This window comes from Ostrinia furnacalis, unplaced genomic scaffold, assembly GCF_004193835.3.
Source record: "Ostrinia furnacalis isolate ACB-3 unplaced genomic scaffold, ASM419383v2 OfSCF4921, whole genome shotgun sequence".
Classification (NCBI taxonomy): domain Eukaryota; kingdom Metazoa; phylum Arthropoda; class Insecta; order Lepidoptera; family Crambidae; genus Ostrinia; species Ostrinia furnacalis.
This window is the reverse complement of record NW_021135160.1, coordinates 40,964-56,044: the sequence shown is the minus strand read 5'-3', so window position 1 is coordinate 56,044 and position 15,081 is coordinate 40,964.

The following is a 15,081-nucleotide window of genomic DNA, read 5'->3' as shown; positions in this document are numbered from 1 at the left end:
CTAGGTAGGTGTTAGATTCTCTTTCAGGAGTCTGCCATTTGGCTGTATAGTAAATACATAATATACATTACATTACCTGTATGTAGTACCTACTATGTATACGACACTCATTTAGCGTACACGCCTCAAGCATAATGAACACAGCCGTGCACGATCTAATCTAAGCCGATGCTCTTGTCTTCGATGTGCTGTATACAGGGTGTTCACATGGCAGGGAGTGTCCAGCCTTTGTTCAATAGATTGGAGATAGAATATCGGCAGTCAAGTAGCAGCAGAGCTTGAAAAGTTTTTGGTGATCAAAACTTAATAAGCTTGAGTTTATTTGACGAAAACATTTTTCAGATTACAGTACTTTTTACAGACAGTAATACAGCTAGTACAGACGACAGCTTTAATAACAAATTCAATACTTTAAAAGTATGCTACCTATTTTGGAATGAAAACGTTTAACAGTATTCGATCCTGAAATCAGAGGGTGAAGAAAAGAAGTATAGGTATTCATGATATAAGTTTGGTTGTTGAAGGTAAAATACGATGGGTTTACAAGATGCAATGCCAATTAGATTTCCAAGTGGTGGTCGTTGCATGAAGTCTATGGCTGGGTTGCACCATCTTATTTTAACTTTGACAACCGTCAAATATCTGTCAAACTCCATACAAAAAGCACCAGTTATCGTCATAGTTATCGTTAACGTTAGGTGGTGCAACCCAGCCTAAGTAAACTCAAAACATGGTGGAATGAAATAGAGGAAAGCTTGTAGCTGTCATCACTTTGAAGGGCGCATTTACCTGATATAAAAGTTCATAAGTAGGTATGTCTTGGGAAAAGTTAAGTGTTTTATTTTAGATCACATGCTGCGTAAACTTTCTGCGACAGAAGAGAAATTCGTAGACAAACTTATGGACAGAAGCCTACAATTGACATAAAATAAACAAGTCAATATAAAATACACACTTAACCTTACACAGCCCGTATATCCGTGTCTCGTGTCCGACATAAGTGCCCCGTGCGACCGCGGCCAGCGCTAACTCAGGAGCCTTGACGTAATTCCGTACCAAATACTACGTACAAACATTAAATAATCAAATCAGTTTGATTTATTAGCTTAAGCCGGCCATGCTTATTAAACTGCTGTGCAATTGGATTGCTTGGTTCTACCGCGGTTATCAGATTAATGTCTCAGGTTTGGATTTTAGTTGCTGTTTTTTAAGTTGGTGCAGTGAGTTAGGTTCCATCGCGCATCGTGCATCAAATATACTCCCAAACCTAAGACATATTATTATTCTACCATCGTGGCAATCTTGATTGATTACGATACCGATCTTAGTCTCCCCAATGATTTTCATGTTCAGCAGTGGATGTCCTGTGGCTGAAATGATGATGATGATGATCTGAGTCGCCTCAGGCGTTTGACAAGGTTCAATACCAAAGCGAACCATTTCCTTTTCTGATAACCAATAAATCAACAATAGGCGAAATACCTACATAAAATAGTATATAGTAAGTGCCAGCTCTAATCGATTTTCACAATTTAGTTCGTCAGAACCAAACCAACCATAACCAAACTGGAACAGGTAGATTCGAAAAACAGTTTTCATAATTCATTCCACCAGTTAAGACCAAAAGAATCCATCTCTCTTACCTCCAGACTTCAGAGGGGTTATAGTCACAACTTGATGAAGATAACTGTTAACAAAACCAAATTCTCTTCATAAACCCCTACAATCGAGGCTTGGCTACTACGAGCGAATATTATTCCATTGACAATCAGCATCCCATACTAAGTTGTTAGAGTTCGAGCGGTCTCCATTAGTGATGGGGCGCAGTCCTACTCGCAATTGTGAGCGGCTGCGGCTGCCGTCGGCTATAACTTGCCGGTTAATTATAATCAAGCGGTGGAGGCAATTTGACTGGACTGCATGGAGGGTGGCCATGCTGCTGGGATCAGTACCAAGAGACATTATAATCGCAAACCAGCCGAAAAGTGGTCGAAAAGCCTTTTTTGTATGGAGTTTTGACGGATTCGATTTTCGATTCGATCAAAAAGTGCACTTTGTGCCCACTGTAGGTACTAAGAGTTATAGAGAGTTAGAGTTATAACATACAGATATAACTAGTCGTAAAGATAAAGTCGATGAATTGAGCAGTCGATAAAATTTATCTATAGAGATTATAAGGCATGTTGTTTTGGATGAGTCGATTTGCCACAGAATCGGTACGTCACGAAAAAAGGCATGTGTAAATTCGTCTTTGTTACGTTCAGTTTATGGAATTTTGTAAAGTGTGACGTATCGACAGTACTTAATCCAGCAAAGGATTTGCAAAATAACTTTTAAACACATTAACCACTGAATCACATTGTTTTCTTCCGGCAACTCCATCTTCTCCTGTTTTTTCATCCATTTTAATCGGCTGTAATTTTAGTGGGTCACAAAGTTAATAACGCATCCCTCGAAAACTGTGTAATTTCCTAGGATAAAAATATGACGAAGTTACAAACATTTTATGTAGTAACGAAAACAATTTTTGGTACAAACGCTTCACATTTATTTAAAAATCTGGGTTTAAAGTACGGCCAACTAGCAGCGATACAAAAGGTCGATACAACTGTCGAGTTGACAATACCTTATTCGCTCTCTTCCCATCTTGTGTACCTATTTGTCGTAATGTCTCGTTCTCCCGCCAAAATATGTCAAAGTCAGACGGGTTCACCCATGACATTGGGTTTGCTTACATTTGGTATCGCTTCTCGTTGGCCGTACTTTAGTATAGTTCTAGCTTCACATAAACCATGGTCAAACTACACACTAATGTCTTGTCTTGTTACTGACCGCTGTCTGCCGACCTATCGGAGATTGAGAGCTATTTAGCATGCCTCTAACAGTTTATTGTCTTGCCCGTATGCCGATTTATGAAACCTTAATAGCAAGCGATTACCTATACAGATGGGACAGATTGAAGCTGTGTGATAGAGCAATAGTAGGACAATATAGTTGTATGTACCTACTGCATATTTGCAAGTTGCTTGATTAAAGTAGAAATATAGTACTTGATGTCTTGAGTTGTGTGTTTCTTAAAGCCCGATCTTTAGTTATAACTAAAAGCTGCCAGCCCCTGAATGGTTGTTACATCTTGGTAAACTTTAACATGATGAAAAGCCAAAAGAATAATGAGACTATTCCCATCTTTCGTTCCCACCGCTGCAACTCCTGTGTAGCCAGGCTCTACAGCTTGACCGCCAATAAAAACCCAACCAGTGAAGGTCAAGTTTGTCTCAGGGGAAAGTTAAACTGTCGTTAAACGAAATTAGAAAATACAGAAGAACATAAGATGGAGTTCGAAGTTAAGGGATGTCTTCCCTCCAGTTCATAGCGGAGCGCCATTGATAGAAAATATAAAAATTAAGAAGAACATAATTTAATTCTTAGACAATAGTGTATCATAAATAGCGTCTTTACATCGTTACTTGATATCTTAGTGCCCAAGAGGGCACGTACGGCAAGGTAAAACAAGTTTGGGCACATAATTGACCCAAACAACTATGATGAATAACGTATGGAAGGTTACTTGGTAGTTTACAGCTTAAACTAATGTGTTTGGGTGTTTGGAACTGCACTCTATCTTATTAATATAATTAATAGTGTATGATGAAATTGTCTTCACATGAAGAAGTTGTAGACGTCAAATTATGAGTACAAAATCTTAACCATTTTGTAAAATGCACTGTAAACTTACAGGAAGGCGCTGGATGCTAGCAACTACCAATCAGCCAATCTGGATATCAGGCACATAGTACGCAGAACTGACGGCCGATGGGGCAGAAAGGTTCTGGAATGGAGGCCGCGTACCGGAAAACGCAGCAACGTCCTCAAAGGCAACATCGTAAAGGTAGCAGGGAAGCGCTGGACGCAGGCCGCTACCAATCGATCAACATGGAAAGCATTGGGGGAGCCCTATGTTCAGCAGTGGACGTCCTATGGCTGAAATGATGATGATGATAATGACTGTAAACTTACATGAATAAGTTTATGAAACATAGATGGTAGTGTTTTAACGCATTTTATATTAGAAACCTTACCAGTTCATACGTAAGCAAACTCGTGATACGGTGAAAGAAAATGTACCTTTTCTGTACTCAACTATGCAAATATTAAGATTCCGTTTAGCTATAATCAACAAAAGCATACGAGGGAATTAGAATCAATTTTCAAAAACAAATGGCGGTTGATCCGACGCCATTGCGCCGTCAGCTCGGTTTATTTGAGTATCGTCGCTCAGGTCAACACTCGATTTCCCACTGGACCTGATGTTTGGGTTTTTAAAGATTGCAAATAGCTGGATATTTCCATCAGTTTTATTCTGTTTTGATACGAGATACGTTGACGTACGTTGTACGATGTATTTTTTACATGTTATTGTCTACGCCTGCGCCGTCTGCGCAAATAAAAAAATAAGATGCGCGGTTTCGTAGTATTTTAAAACTAAAGACGAGTGTTCTTTAAACCGCGCTTCTTACTTTCTTCTTCGAAGTCTTTTGAAAGCATAAACGTACATATGTTTATTTATTTTATCGTAGTATAGGCACATAAGTAAAGAAATGGACTGCACAATTTGACTAAGTATACTGCATGAAGGGTATAGGAGCTGTCTATGCTAAAAGCAGTGAATAAAAAGTAAGTGATCGTTCTTTTGTCGCGTTCCGTGGGACAGACATACATCCAACAATGGACCGCTAATGGCTAGAACTTAGTTATGACTTAAATGTACTTACACAATAACAAATTCATTTAACAATAGGTTACCTGCAACTTATGCACGTAACTAAACCTTAGACGCTCTCATGCGTCCCCGATCCAATCAAAGTTAATATGCACCGGTCCGATAATTTCCGATGTAAGCATTCGCAAAGTGCATTTACGTGTTGCACAGTGCATTTAATTAATGCCCCGATGTCCCGGCTCGATGCCGGCCGGTCGCTATAATCCGGCTCATATACAACTGGCATTTGTTTATGTCCCGAAGGTAAGGGGCATTTAACTACATATCGAAAATAACCAACATTTGTGTCTTTTTTTAAGTTTCCGTGATTGATTTGGGACTAGCTCCAAAAAAGTAGCCTTGGATTCGGGACTTCAATTTGGATCTTCTGACCAAAGGAAATTATCTCGAGTAAACCAATGTAGAAATCATCGGGGAGGCCTATGTTCACCTGTGGACGTCCTGTCGCTGAAATGATGATGATGCATAACCAATGTTAATGATATTTTCTTTCATCATATTGATGTTTTTTTACCAAATACCATTTTAGTGTAGTCTAGACGAACCTAGCAATCGAAAGTAGAAGCTTTACGTAAAATCTCAAAAAAACTTAATAAGCTGTTTGCAAGTTTTCTAAAAGGAAAATTGCATGCAGATTTTAGAAATAGATCTTTTGAGGAGTTTCTCCTCGCATTTACTGTGTCTTATTGGAAAACGGTGCATTTAAGTATGCTTAAAATCACATATAAGGTTTCAAAGTTTCCAAATAAAAAACATGTTTGAGATATAATTTCACATATCAGCAGCAAGGATTGCCAGTTCCTCTGTGGTTGAAGGTTCCGGATTTTGGCCTTTTCATCAGGTGAGATGCAGGCCGAGAGCTTCCTCGTTGTGGATAAAAGAAACAACCCTATTACCTAAATGTAAGAAGTTCAAGCTTTATCATATTTTTCTAAGATCGTACATTATACGAGTAATAATTGAAAATAGCGGTCAATCATATATCACGTCACTGCCAAAAAACCCGCGTATACACCATAGAAATCGTAAGTTTGATTTTGAAAAATATGATATAACGGCGGAACCGCGGGTAGAAGTTCGAAGAGGAATCGCCCTCGAGGGGCGCGTGATGAATCTTTAACACGCCTTATCGGTTTGTGGAGGACTGCTGCGATCTTTTGCTGTTTTAGGATTCTTTAGTCAAGTTAGGAAAAAAGTGTTCTACTTAGGGGGCGTCCATAAATTACGTGAGGCTTTTAGGGGGGGGAGGGGGTCAACGAAAACCTCACTAAATCTCACGTGGGGGAGAGGGGGGGTCTCGGAAAATATCTCGTAATTTTTCTCGCAAGAAATAGAGTAAAATTGCCAGAAAACTGGGTTATTGAAGTAAAAAAAAGTTATTTTTTTTATGATAATGACAATTTATTCTAAACCGTCTAATCAAATTAAACTAAAAATGCCTCCATCTGCATTTGTGAACACTAAAGATGCAGAATAAATGTCGAAATTAAGAAAATTCGAAATTAAAAAAAAACGTCATCGGCATCGCTATTGCGTAAAAAATTAAGTGCGTGTCGTGCCACGCGCAGTGTAGGGTTCCGTAGTTGTCTGTCGTTACCACAATCTGGGGGCACGGCAGTGCCCCCACCAAGTCGAGCAAAAAAGCGGCACGGCCGTACCATCCTTTTCTCGAAGCAATTCAGGCCATTTTCGATATACCTATTTCAGAAGCAAGCAATTACTTCATCTAAAGTCACTTTTCATAATTTTTCTTCTAAGGAATTTTTACTGCTTAAGAAATTGTATAATACATGAGTCAAATGACTATTACTCTTAAACTAAGTAATGTATCTTAACCGTTATAGTTTTCCTTGAAAAAAATCATACCCACTTAACATGCAGGGGAGCTACCCTAGGATTTTTTTATGAACATTTTATTTTACCGTTTTGTCGGCGTGATTAATATAAATACCTTCACAAAATTACAGCTCCCCAGTACCAATAGTTTCCAAGCGAAACCTCGGACAGACAGACAGACATGTCGAAACTATAAGGGTTCAGGACTACGGAACCCTAAAAAATGACATTACATAGGTACATATGAAAATATTATGTATTTGTAGTTAAAGTGACCAATAGTCAAATTTGACAGATGTCAAATGACAAGTGGTTAAATAACAGAATTTTTTTTTTATAACAATGTTTAACTTGACTTTTAATACATTTTTTAACTATTAGTTTACATTTTATTTATATTTAACCATTAGTAGCAAAATTTAACAATTAGTTATTTTAACTATGAATCAAAAACTGGTCCTAGGTTGAAGCAATTGCTTGTCTTACTAAACGACGGGAAGCTACGGAACCCTGCACTGCGCGTGGCACGACATTGGGTTACTGATTTTTTCATATAAATCTAATAGACTCGAAGCATAGACATTGCAAAATAGGCATTTTATTAAATATCACGTGAGATTAGGGGGGTGGGGGAGGGGGTCAGGCAAAATCTCACCAAATCTCACCAAGGGGGGCGGGGGGGTTGAAAAATGGCCAAAATTGTCTCACGTAATTTATGGACGCCCCCTTACAGGTAATTTTCTTAGAAAGTCTATTTAAGAAATAAAAAAAAATGGTTGAATGGTTTACATTATTAATTAATAGTTCAGAAGTTTAGCAGAAAAAGGCAGGCAAGAGCTATTTATTGTAATAGCTCTGCGGTACCAGGAGTGCAGAGTTACAACGGAGGTAGTTGCGGCTTCAGTCGCATTCCGCGCTCAAGAGGATGGTAAGATCAATTTTTTCCAAAAGTGTTGCGAACCAACCTAGACCGTTAGCATGGATCGTGGATCCATCCTGCTGTTTCTGATGCTTGGCATTGGTGGAAAGATCGAGTGTAGCTGCTATGTTGAGAGATTTTAAAATTTAACATAGTTAACATCATATTGTTGATATGAAACCGAATATAACCTCAATATCCTTGCTAGCAAGATTCACATTAATAAGCAAAGCAAAATACATCGGCAGTAGCTCTGCGGTACCAGGAGAGCATAGTTACAGCGGAGGTAGTTGCGGCCGCAGCCGCACTCCGCTCAAGAGGATGCGCTAACCGCACGCATCCAAGACCATTCGCGTAAGTAGGAAATAAAATGGATACCAATACTGTTTTACCTAACAAAAGTATGAGCGAATAGCGTGGACCGATCCTACTGTTTGCTCGTTCACGAAACTGGTTGATTGTTGGACAAATCTAGACTGACTCATATAAGTACTAGTAAAGATGAGAGATTTTTCAATTTTACATAACATCGTAGATGTTGATATGAAACTGAATATAGCCTCAATATTCTTGCTATCAAGATTCACATTAATAAGCAAAGCAAAATACATCGGCAGTAGCTCTGCGGTACCAGGAGAGCATAGTTACAGCGGAGGTAGTTGCGGCCGCAGCCGCACTCCGCTCAAGAGGATGCGCTAACCGCACGCATCCAAAAACGATGCGCCTGGTTCGCTACTGCTCTAATGAACTGTTAGAGGTTTACTTAGCAGATATTTGGCGGTTACTACCGGTATTCGACTAAAAGCGTTATCATTTTAGAACGTTGAAGACGAGTTTTTGGTTAAAGCATTTAACACAGAAAAATATTTGTGAATTTTAATTTAATTAGTAATTATATTCTTAAAATCGTTGACTACGTGACGTACGAATTGTCACATCCCGTAAACACAAAAGAGATCAAGCGATTGTGACCTACACTAGTTACTTAAAACTTTGTAGGTAACAGCCATTGGAATTTTATGCATCACCAAAGGCAATATTTTTTCGAACAAACAAAAAGGAATAAAATGTCTTATTCAGTAAGTTGGGAGAGGGATTGGAGACGTTCCTTCGGCCTGGTATGCCCCGGGACTAACTGCAATAAATGTCCGGAAAGTTCCGGGAAACATCCCTAAGTTGAGAGTTCGATGTTTGGTTTTTAGATTCGCACTAGAACGGCGTGAGTGTTGCCAGAGCCCCGCGTAATAGGTTATAGGTATTTCACTAAATAACACGGTCTCATTGGTAGAAATGTAACGGTTAGCGTTACCGCTGATCTTTATCTTAGATCTAAATTCTAATTTAATTACTATTATCTACCTAAATAAATATACTTAAATAATAAAATATCTAAATCTACGTAAACTACCCAACTAAATAACTTAATTAAATAATTCATATTATTCTACACTAATAAAATAAATAAAATAATAAATCTACAAGCAAACCCGCGCGAAACAAGTCGTTCGAGATTTCTTTTGTTCTCTGTCGAGCGGGCGGACTGTTTTTTATGCATGCGCAAGCGACGCGCCTACGGCCGCGATGCTCCCGCCGCGTCTCCTAGTCCGAGCCAGAGCGTTAGTGAGCACGGACGTATCGCTGTCCGTCACCGCCGGACCCGCGATTTACGTAATGTTCTAAAAACTAAATATGTAATCGCGTATTGGTGAACCCCGCTACCGGGTGAGTGTTGCAAAAGTATTTTTAATGCCTAGATTTTGTACTTGTCCTAAATGTAAGTACCTAGCCGCCATTTTGTTCTTCAGGTGTGCAATCCATGTGCTCAGTGTATCTGGACGATGTCATTTCGTAATTTAAACCGTTGCTACAAATTGTTACTCGTAATGTTTTACATCCTACTACATAATAAAATAAATATTTTATGAAATGACATCGACACGTCATGACCTTACATGACCTTGATCGTACTGTAACGACACTCTTTCTAAAATCTATTTAATTTACTAAATTGAACTATTCTAATTTTATTCTACTGTTCTAATTATTCTAAATTATTGCCTACCTATATTGTTTTATAAATTAATTGCCTACATAGATGATATGCTAAATTATTTTCTACCTACATAATTTAATATTTTTGCCTACTTCACTTTGCAATCACATTCACTGCACCTATTGTAATTCTGTTTGACTGCCAAATCATTACATCACCATTTATTACCAAAATCATTCCATCTGCTTCGCTAGTATTTTGATGTCGCAGTCAAACGGACAAAAGCTAGCAACTGCTTTAGTGTCCGCTTTGATTTGCAGGGTTCATCTCCACCTTCATCTTCTTCTACCTACTACACCATGCATGGTCACCACTGCCGATCCTACCACCTGGCTCTTCAACCCGGCAGAGCTGCCTGCCGTGTCGGACGGACCGTGCGCACACTCTAAGTGGCCCTACACCACAGTGCGTACGGCCCTAGCCGTCCGGCGCGTCGACGACTCTGCGGGCCTACCAACTCGAGGAACCAACCCACATCACCATCAATACTAGCGAGGACAGTGGTTTGAATATACTACCACCGGTGACGAATCTCGTGCGATACGATAGTTTGCTCGACAACCCACACCCTTAAGGTCTCTTGCTACTTCTCCTAAATAAATTACTTGTTAACCAAATCTATCTTTTATTTATCTAACTATTAATCTAAATTCTAATATGTCACTGCTCCTAAAGCTCTAACCGTGACAGAAATAAGTTAAGAGCTTATTTAAATACTTATTTCATATATTTGACCCTATAAGAGTAATAATTATTGTACCCCACAAGGCGGAACGCAACCGATCTACTCTAATCTGGCAACTGTACGACCTGTGGTTTACAATAAAGTTAATTTGAATTTTCATTTATTTACATGATGTTCATTCTGTACCTACCGAAAATATATCAAACTACTTACGTCAATGCTCAGTTTGAATTAAACCAAAACACTAGATGAAATTACTTCCTCGTGCCCAGCTCTCGATGATATCTGAACCAAACAATTCTAGATAAATGTCGTAGAGCTCGAAAAGTGTTCTCAAACTGTCTCTGTTTCACCGTCCACCTTACTTATAGGTCAGTGTCTATCGCGATAGTTTTTATTCAATTTGTAGTTACGTTCCGAGCGATTTGACTCGCCGAGTTGCGCTGCTTTGTAATATTTCACAGCGTCTGGGGTTGCCTGAATTACTAATAGAAAGTGTTTCAGAGATTTATCTCGAGATTTTATCATAAATGTTTGCAGACAACTTTATGAGCGACTTCAAGTGTAACTTAAACACGTCTCTTATTTTCTACGCTAAAATGAGACGGTGACAAGTATACTGGAGAACAGGCAACGTAGTTATTTTTAATCCTTTCTTATCGTAGAAAATGACTATAAAATTTTCAATCGACGATACTGCTAGTGTTCTTTAATGAAAGCATTAACAATAAAGAAGTATTAAGTAATACAATTTGAAACTAACGTTCGTTCTTTGTCGAGTGGAATATTGAAAAGCTGAAAGTCCTCAAAGGCAACATAAAACCGTTTCAAGGAGCCAGAATAACTTAATTCCGATGGAGAGCCCTGAAAAAGGATGGACTTAAAAGACGATTGTTAACTTCAGATGTGCAGACGCTGTGAAAATCTGTAAAATAATACCCGGCACTGGCTAAGCCGGTCGCTAGCTGACGATACAATAAAATGGCAGTCGGGACTAAAGTCCAAACTACGAATTACGAGAGAGCTCCCGGCTTAAAATAATTAAGAGTCTTTGTACGGTCATCCGGCAGAATAACTTTGCGGAGACGTCATGCGATCCACTGGAAGATTGTCAAGTAGTGCGGCGCATAGTTCATGGTTTGTCGATCGTTCTCGAATAGTGCTCTAGCTTTAGCTAGCTTCTAGCTTTGTGGAGTCGCAAAATTCTGATGTTCTTTTTTACTCGTAACGCTTAACAACTAACAATAATAGAAAAGACTCGGTGTCAACCACAAAACATGGATGCGTCAATAATGTAACAAACTGATTACGTACAGAGACATGAAGGTTTTATTTCATATTAAATATTTTTACGATATTTTTCTCGTATAGGTACCTACTCAAGAGTATCCGATACTCGTATACTCGAGATTGTCGATATGAAAGTTGTAGATATGTTCCCATCATTACAGTCAAGGGGCTTGTTTTAAGATTCTTGGCTTGTAATGAGGACCGTAATTAGTTTTATTGCTTTGCTCATTGTTGCATTCTGTGTTACGCAATAAAGTGGTTATGGAGTTTATTTTATGCCTACTACGTGGCCCTTAAGTGCCTTTTCACACGTTCCGGTTGCCGGCTATCCGGCGCCGGGTACCCGGTCGTGAATGTATGGGCATGCCGGATTAATTACGCCGGAACATGTGAAAGCTCCGTACCATGCCCATACACTTCACCACCGGGTACCCGGCGCCGGATAGCCGGCAACCGGAACGTGTGAAAAGGCACTAAGGCTGTTTTGTAAAGTAGGCTTGGATATAAAGTTATAGCTCATACTTAACTAGTTTGTACTGTGTTTGTACTTTGGGTTTGGATTTGCCAAATAGTTTTATTTTGGAGTATTAACTTATGCTCTACTACGAAATACTCTAAATTGTTGCGAATCCAAAAAAAGGCAATTTGTATAACTGACGACATATTAAGATTTTACACCGAATTTTGAATAGTTAATGTTGATCTTAATGTCCTAAAATGAAGTGATCATAATGTGAGGAAGGATATTCCAGTTATTAAGCATATTAAAGAAAGTTTTCCCATATCATAGGCATAGCTGGGCATTAACTCGTTAATCCGTTAATCGTTAATTAACGAAGTTAACATTTCTATTAACGGATTAACTTTTAAGTTAACTTTAAAAAATGTTAACGGACTCGTTAACTTCCGTTAAATTATCCTAAGTCCGTTAATCGTTAATCCAGTACCTACTATTTACCAAAAAGATATAGCAGGCACGCTGAAAAACGCTAAAACAAACGCGTTCTGGCAAGTACGTTCGGGCTTCCAGAACTTCCAGAACCCAAATCAACAGTTTAACGACACTACTTGTTTGTATGTGTGGGACAACTCTTGCAACTGAATTTAAGACCAGTTTTCCTGAACCGATTGAGCTGAAAAGACAATGCCGGAAATTGGCGTCTTTTTTTTCGCGGCCATCGACCAAACCTTGTTTTTTGATTACAAAATAGTGTAATAAACCAAACTTACTATGGCATGTATACCTCTAAACTCATCACAGGCCATAGGAACTCCTAAATGAAACGGCGGCATCGCATCGAATTTGGGTTCGTTGGATTTGTCTTTTCGAGCACTTTAGTACTAGATGATGTCCAGGGTCCTGATGATGGAGTCAGGAGGTGGCCATAGGAATTCCTAAACGAAACGGTGGAAACTTATCGAGTTTGGATTTGCTTGATTTGTTTTTTCGAGCACTTTAGTGCTAAATTGTATTGTAAATGAACCAAGGCTCTGAGATTGAGATAGGTACTACAGGCTGGCCCAGAAGAAAGTTCACTTTTGAAAATTCTTCTGGGCCACCCTGTACTAAAAAGTGTTTTTAACTTTTTTTAAAACAAGCTTTTATTCTGAAATACAGTTGTACTAAAACGAAAAAAATAATTGTACTTTGCAAGGTTCTAATAATTTCGAAAGCTTGTAGCGCAAACATAAAAAAGGAATAAATTCCATGCGCGATACCTACAAGCTTTCGAAATTTTTTGAACCTTGCATAGAATTTTTTTTTTCGTTTTATTATCATGTGTTAACGGATTAACGATTAACGTTAACTTGCGTTAAATCTTGCGAAATGTAACGTTTTAACGTTTAACGAAGTTAATTTTTTTATTAACGGTTTAACGATTAACGAAGTTAACTATTTCATTAACGGTGCCCAGCTATGATCATAGGCATACTCGTACTTAGGCACCCTAGACAAAGGTAAAATTTTACTTAGTTGATGTTAATTCCGAATCGTTTCGCTCCATCGTTTTTACGTAGCTATTTTGATCTCGAAATTGAATCCGTCTCAAATGTTACTTTGTAAGGGCAGATTTCATTTACTTTTTCATCCTAGATACTCGCTTATTTCATGTAACACCGGTGAGGAATACCCAGATTTTTGGTAGCACTCGGAAGTTTCTGGAACGTTCTCGAAAGTTCTTGGAATATTCACGTGAGGTGTAAGAGGCCAGTGGCGGAATCTCGCGAGGTGTCGCGACGCAGCGAAGTGGCCGTGGCTTCTGAACTATGTACTTTGAGCTTGTTTGCGGCGTCTTGACATGTTGTAAATCTTTTACACTGAATTTTGAATAAGTAGTTATAGTTAATTACTCGGACATTGAGGTTCTGAAATAAGGTGATTTCAATTCGAAGAAGCGTTCCACAGTCTATATGCATAATGTCAGGCAACCAGAGTTATGTTCATCATAGTTTTGAAAAAAAGAAATAAATAAATTTTCATTCCAAATCACTTTGCACTGCCACTTTTTAGCTATTTTGATCTCGAAATTGAATCCGTTAATAATGTTACTTTGTAAGAGCAGATTTTACATAACCTACTTTTTCATTCTAGACTTCGCTTATTTTGTGTTACACCGGTGAGGAATACCCAGATTTTTGGTGCCACTCGGATGTTTCTGGAACGCTCTCGAAAGTTCTTGGAATATTTCCTGGTTCTTGGAAAAGCAGTTTGGTTCCAACACGCCCTAAATACCTACGTGGTCGGTTGTACAGTGGCGGCTGAAGCTGCCTGGAGAAAGACGCGGCTCGAGTGGCACACTTTACTGCGCCGTGCTACAATGTTACTAAAGAAGAACGGTCACGCCCCATACAAAAAAAACCCAGACCCGACAGAAACGAGACATACCTCAGTTTTTTTGTCATGTCTTAATTAGTTAAATTATATATTTTTTATATTCGGAATCTATGTATAACACCAAAATATTACCCTTTGTTTTTGTTCAGGCGTTATACAAAAACTAATGCAAAATGCCTATTTATCACCAAAATTGGTAAATGTATGTACCTAAATGTCTATTACAGCTGCTATGGAATGTATCTAGGTGACCTGGAGATACAGCCGGATTATACAGGGTGGTTATACATATGGAACGATATGTGATCTCACTCGATTATTTCTAAACTATACAAGATATCGAAAAACTAGTTACTGATTCTGAAAGTGCTTCACGAGCTCTTTCAAATGGTACCAATAATAGGTTACAGATTATGGAAGCGAATTTTTGGATTTTGTAACTTCTCGTTTCCACCCTGTATAATCCGGCTGTATTTCCAGGTCACCTAGATACATTCCATAGCAGCTGTAATAGACATTTAGGTACATACATTTACCAATTTTGGTGATAAATAGGCATTTTGTATTAGTTTTTGTATAACGCCTGAACAAAAACAAAGGGTAATATTTTGGTGTTATACATAGATTTCGAATATAAAAAATATATAATTTAACTAATTAAGACATGACAAAAAAACTGAGA